Below are 6,000 nucleotides of genomic sequence, written 5' to 3'. Positions count from 1 at the left end.
GCCACCAGATGCTTCTATGCCCCTGAGTTCCAGAATCAGCATTGTCCAATTTTAGTGGATTCCAACTGCTACCAAGTGGATCAATAAAATGGATAGTCTTTAAAGCAGAGTAACCCCGCTCCCTTACCATAGCTAGTTTATTAATATGTTTCAGATGTATAAGTCTGACACACTGTGTGACATAATTAGCAAGTGTTTTCTTTGCTGGTGTAGCCGTGGCCTGGTTTCCTCAAGACATCTGTTTTCCAAAAGAGCTCTTTCTCTAACTGAAATTAACAGTCACTATTCAAGTATGGCTGCCAAGCAGAACACTTGACCTTCACTTAAATTAGAATCTTGAAGGGACGGCAAATGATTCTGTAGGAGAAGTGGTGTCAGGCATCGCATGGGATGCGCTTACCCTAAGAAAAACTGTTTACCTGAAGTTATGCCTGGGCATCTATGCTGTCATCAGCCTGTCTGTCACCCTGTCTTCCTTCGTTTCTCTCTCCCCCATGGTCCTTTCTATCCACTCTTTCGTTTGTGTGTGTATAAATGTGTTTATGTGGGGGGAGGGGGTATATATGCTCCATGGTGTTCACAAAGAGGTCAACGGGCAACCTCAAGTACAAACCCTCACTTTCCAGCTTGTTTGAGAGAGGTTCTTTTTGCTTGTTCATTGTATAGTTCAGCCTTGTTGGCCCAAAAGCTTCCAATCTACCTCCCGTAGCTCAAGTGTCTGCCGTACCCAGTTTCAGGGGTGTCTGGGGATTCGAATACAGATCTCCACGCTTGTAAGGCAAGAATGTCACCCACTAAGCCATCCCACAGCCCCATCACTTCTTCCTCTCCTCTTCCCTTTTCTTTCTTCTCTTGTTCTTTATTTTCTGTTCACTCCCCACTTTCACCATTTCTCACTTCCCCACCCCATCCCACCCTCCTCTTTTCCCTCACCCCCTCTCCTAAACCTGACAGTTGACACCCAGGACATATGTCTTGGTAGTTCATTCTGACTGCTCCTGGTCTACTAGTGACCTCCCATTTTCCACCTTCCTTCTGTTCCTCTCCACTTTGCTTTTTCCCTTCCTCCCTTATCCCCTCCATCCCTCTTTTTTCTTTCTTCTAAAACAATGTATTCAGCCCATTCCTTAAGAGTGGTCTCTGGGGCTGGAGAGATGGCTCAGTGGTTAAGAGCACTGACTGCTCTTCCAGAGGTCCTGAGTTCAATTCCCAGCAACTACATGGCAGTTCACAACCATCTGTAATGAAATCCGATGCCCTCTTCTGATGTGTCTGGAGACAGCTACAGTGTACTCATATACATAAAATAAGTAAATAAATCTTTTATTAAAAGCTTTAAAAAAAAAAAGGTCTCTCTCGTGTGAATGTTCCTTCTCCCCAGGCCTACGGAATAGTCTCACCTCCATTTCATTTTTTTTTTTTTTTTTTTTTGGAGCTGGGGACTGAACCCAGGGCCTTGCACTTGCTAGGCAAGTGCTCTACCACTGAGCTAAATCCCCAACCTTCATTTTTATTTTTATTTCAGTCTCAGTGGACAACATATGATAGATGTGTTGCCTTTGTTGGTTTCTGCTATGGGGCTTTAAAATGTTTGCAGGATAAATTGCCCAGGAGAGCTGCTTAAGCAACCTCTGAACCGATGACTAATAGTCCAACGGTTGCAAACAAGTGTAACCAGTCCAGCTGTCCAAATGACACAAACGTCACACGGGTGGAGATCTGTGATAGTTAAGACACAGTTCTCGTCAACAGGAAGCAATGTGCTCAAGTTATCTGCAGGGATCTGAAGGCATGGGTGTTCAACTTGTTCCTTTTTTTTTTTTTTTTTTAGTATTGGTATGACCCCACTTTACCCCATATCATCCAAAGCCAAGAGAATAATCCACAAAGTGTCTTCTCTGAAGGCCCTGGGTCATCCCGTTTATCACCAGGCTTTATCGATCACTGTCTGTGGAGCACCTAGTTGAGACATGCCTGGGACCATCTCTTCTCAGCTACTGAGGCAAGCAGGCTTTGCTTGCTTGCCATAGCGTTGACCTGCACCCTTGACGTTGTCGTGTTTATGTGCGTGTTTGTGTGTGTGTATGTGTGTATATGCGTGTGTGTGTGTGTGTGTGTGTGTGTGTGTGTGTGCACTTTGAAAGTGCTCTGTCACTGAGCCATATCTCCAACCCCTCTTTCATCATTACTTAAGGCTTTCAGAGGGAAAGCATAAACAGAGGACAAGAAGACACATGCTCGTTAGGAACCGGCTGCGTCAGTGTCCCTGATGTGAGGCTTTAACTCGCCGAGCAGTTACTGCCAGCGCATTGGATGGACGCACGCTGTCTCAGTGTGCAGGCATATGCTTTGTGCCTCTGGAAATTATAACTATGCGATAAGCTGCTGTCTGTGTTTAACATGTCTTATTAAGAGTCATCCATGAAATGAATGCATGCACTAAACCTAGATGCTTAGAAACGTCAAAGAACTTGGTGGAGCAAGGAGACACCTCGGAGCTACAAACCTGAAACCCAGTGAGCCTTTGGCTCTTAAAATTTCATGCACACAAAAATGTTCCAGGGGTTGTTGTAGATACAGGCTGCTCTGTGCCCCTGAGAGAACAGCTCAGGAGCCAGACTCACCAGCTTCCTGCACTCTCTCGGGCCTCAGACTCTTGGTCTGTGGCTATGAGGAGCAGTGCCTATGGTGCAGTGTATAGTGTAGCTGGTAAGTGACCACATGGGAAGCACCATGCAGAGGATGTGCATGTGGTAGCAATTGATTTTTAAGTGGACTGCAGGTGCCCTAGATGCTGGCAATGCTTTATTTCATTCTTTTAATTAATTAAAATAGAACCATCCCACAGTCCTCCTTTCCTTTCCTCCCTCAACCCCTCCCCAACTCCTCCAACCATTTCTTAAACTGATGGCCCCTTTTCTTTCTTTCTTTTTCAGAGCTGGGGACCGAACCCAGGGCCTTGCGCTTCCTAGGCAAGCGCTCTACCACTGAGCTAAATCCCCAGCCCCTGCCCCTTTTCTTTATTAGTGAATTATTCAATTATTTGCAGAAATATGTAAACGCAATGTGCTAAGTTCATTTAGTGTTGCTTGTTGTTATGTGGTTTCAGGGTTGACCATTTTGTTTTGGATAACTAATTAGAAGGCTCATCTTTGAGAAAGACTAATTCTCCCTCACTCTGTAGTCATCAATTGCCTGTAGTTCTTTGTCTAGGGATAGGACCCCATGAAATTTCCCCTTGTTAGCACGTCTATTGGTATCACCATTGAATTGTTTAGGCAGCTGTGTTGTAGAGACGTCATGGGTAGAGCTTCCTTTCTAGGAGATGCAGTCCCAGCAGATTTCCTGGTCCTCTGCCTCTTAGGGTCTTTCTTCCCCCTTTTCGGAAATGTTCCCCGGTGCAGGAGCCGTATTGTAGACATGTCTATTGGAAGTGGACTTCCCACAGTCAGGTGATCTCTGCATTATGACCAGTTGTGGTTTCCTATAAGGGTCTCTGGGTGCCGCAAAGAAAAGCTTCTTTGATGTGGGATGAGAGCTACACTTATCTGTGGGAATAAGGATGCATTTTTAAACTCAGTTGGGAATTAGGTGGGCCTGGTAGAATGGCAGTCGTAGATTCTCCTCTTAGATCAGCCCGCACCGTAATGAACACAGTGGCCTTGGGCTGGCTTATGACACAGTTGAGTTATGCATAATTTTCTCTGATTTTGATTACTACTAGGTGAGCTACTCTGAGAATTCAACCCTCAAGGATCAGAGGAAGCAGAGGGGTCAGGGATACCACGAGAACAGAGCCCACAGAATTAACTGACCCGGACTGGTGGGAGCTCATAGAGATCATGGAGCCTACAGGAGTCCTCTGCACATGTCATGGTTAAGTAGCTTGCTGTTCCTGTAGGATTTCTAGCAGTGGGAATGGGGGCTGCCACGAAGTCTTTTGCCTATTTGTGGGACCCTGTTCCTACTGGGTTGCCTCATCCATCTTTGATGTGAGGTCTGTGCCTGGTCTTACTGTAGCTTGTTCTGTTTTGTTGATGTCCCTGGAAAGCCTCCTCTTTCCTGAGAGGAGGCTGGGGATGCCGGGGGTGAGGAGCTGGGGTTGGATCTGAGGGAGAGGAGATGTAGGGGAAAGAGACTGGAGAGAGGAGAGGGAGGGGAAACTGTGATTGGGATACAACATATGAAAGAAGACGATAGATAGATAGATAGATAGATAGATAGATAGATAGATAGATAGATAGGTAGAGCTTGGCAGTGTCTTTCTGCTCTGAGAGTTTGGAACTCTGAGAAGCACATGGCAATCAAGGACCCTACCAAGAACATGTACACGAATGGAACACTGTCAACTCTTAGGGCGCTTTTGTGAAGGAACACAAGGAGTCACAAGAACTTTGCAGCCTTGGTCCTTCCCGACAAATCTAGCACAGAGCTGTCACTATACCGCACATTATGCCTGAATGTGCAGTTCTCAAGAACAGAAGTTCAAGACCCACCTTCTAGTACCTCCTTCCTGACCTCCAGATGCTGCTGGGTCCCAGAGCCCTGGCCTTCTGTCATTTCAACCTACGTTATTTTCTGAAGTTACGTTATGCAGGCTCCTTGCTTTTGATGAGTTTCAAGTTTCTATTATACCTCTTGTTGGGCCACAGATTCTTATGCATCCCATAGTCTGCTCTGCATCTATCCCGGGCTGTCTAAAGGGTTCATATATTTAATGAGTTGGGAAAAGTAAGCTTGTTTAAAGATCCAAGAGCCTCACTGTCTGTCTATACAAACCTGTGCTCACTTTGTTCCCCCAAGTGTTTCCTCCTGGGAATGGGCACCATGCCCCTTGGGGTACCAAACTGAACACTGAGGAAGAGCTCTGGATTCTGCTCCCCACCCATGCCTGGCATCCCTCCCCTCTCTACTCCAACACATTTTCTTCTATGCTCTGTCCCACCTTTTATCTCTCTAGAACATCCATGTCTCAGGAACTTCCTTTTACTTCAAACATTCTTCACTTGTATTAATTGGTAGACAGTTTATTTTAATAACTTAAGTCTCTGTTCAAATAACAAAAGAACTCCTCAAAGAAATCCTCCTTTCCACCACATGGAGAACAGAACTGTTCCCAAGGCCACACTCCAACCCCTACCTTACCTTTTAAAAAATTAATTAATTGCCTCATTTATTGTTATTTAACAATGTTTTCCTTATAGCTCATTGGTCAGCCTGAAGTACCTGTTAGTATACTGTCTTCCACACTGCAGTAAAAATCATCAAGAATCTAAAGACTATCTTATTCAACACAGTATCCCAACTTCTAGAACAGTGAGCAACTCACACTGGGCTCTTCCTAAATACTGGTTGCAAGAATGAATGAAGGAAGGATGAGTAAATGAATTGGAAGAATAATTAACATTAGTATATTATATCTTTTAAATTTCTACTTGACTCTGACGGGCTGGAAGGGCCTATCAGATAGGTAACTAAGGAAGAAGAAGAGGAGAAGGAAGAGGAGAAGGGGAAGGAGGAGGAGAGGGAGGAGGAGGACAGACTTAGCAGGTGGGGAAATAACAAAGGGGGGAACATAAAGATCACAAGGTCTGTGTGACAGTAAATACAGAACTGATCTGGCAGAGGGCAAATGACTGACCAAAAAGAAACAGCTAGGAAAGGCACAGTTCTGAGCAAATGCTGAATGTGTCACAGATAGGAGTTCTTTTGTGGCTGTGGTGGTGGTGTTGTATGTGTATGTGTGAGTGTGTGTGTGTGTGTGTGTATGTGTGTGTGTGCATGTGTGTGTGATGTGTATGTGTATGCATGTGCATGTGTGTATGTGTGTGAGTGTGTGTGTGCATGTATGTGGTGTGTATGTATATGTGTATGTGCATGTGCATGAGTGTATGTGTGTACATGTGTATGGTGTATATATGTATGGTGTGCATGTGTGTACGTGTATGTGTGCATGTTTGTGTGTGTGCGTGTGTGTGTGTGTGTGTGTGTGTGTGTGCG

The 6,000-nt window shown here is 45.0% G+C and overlaps 1 protein-coding gene across 1 annotated transcript in view; it reads left to right on the top strand.

Moving 5' to 3' along the window:
- Positions 1–1,848: 1,848 nt before the first annotated feature.
- Positions 1,849–6,000, top strand: part of Ralgps2 (Ral GEF with PH domain and SH3 binding motif 2) — a 179,957-nt gene continuing 175,805 nt past the window's right edge. The window contains exon 1 of the mRNA XM_039090756.2: positions 1,849–2,002. The gene's annotated coding sequence lies outside the window, so the exon portion shown is untranslated. The remainder of the gene's footprint in view (positions 2,003–6,000) is intronic.

The sequence above is a fragment of the Rattus norvegicus genome, chromosome 13, assembly GCF_036323735.1.
Source record: "Rattus norvegicus strain BN/NHsdMcwi chromosome 13, GRCr8, whole genome shotgun sequence".
In the NCBI taxonomy this organism is placed as follows: Eukaryota; Metazoa; Chordata; class Mammalia; order Rodentia; family Muridae; genus Rattus; species Rattus norvegicus.
This window is presented reverse-complemented; position numbering and strand designations above follow the sequence as displayed.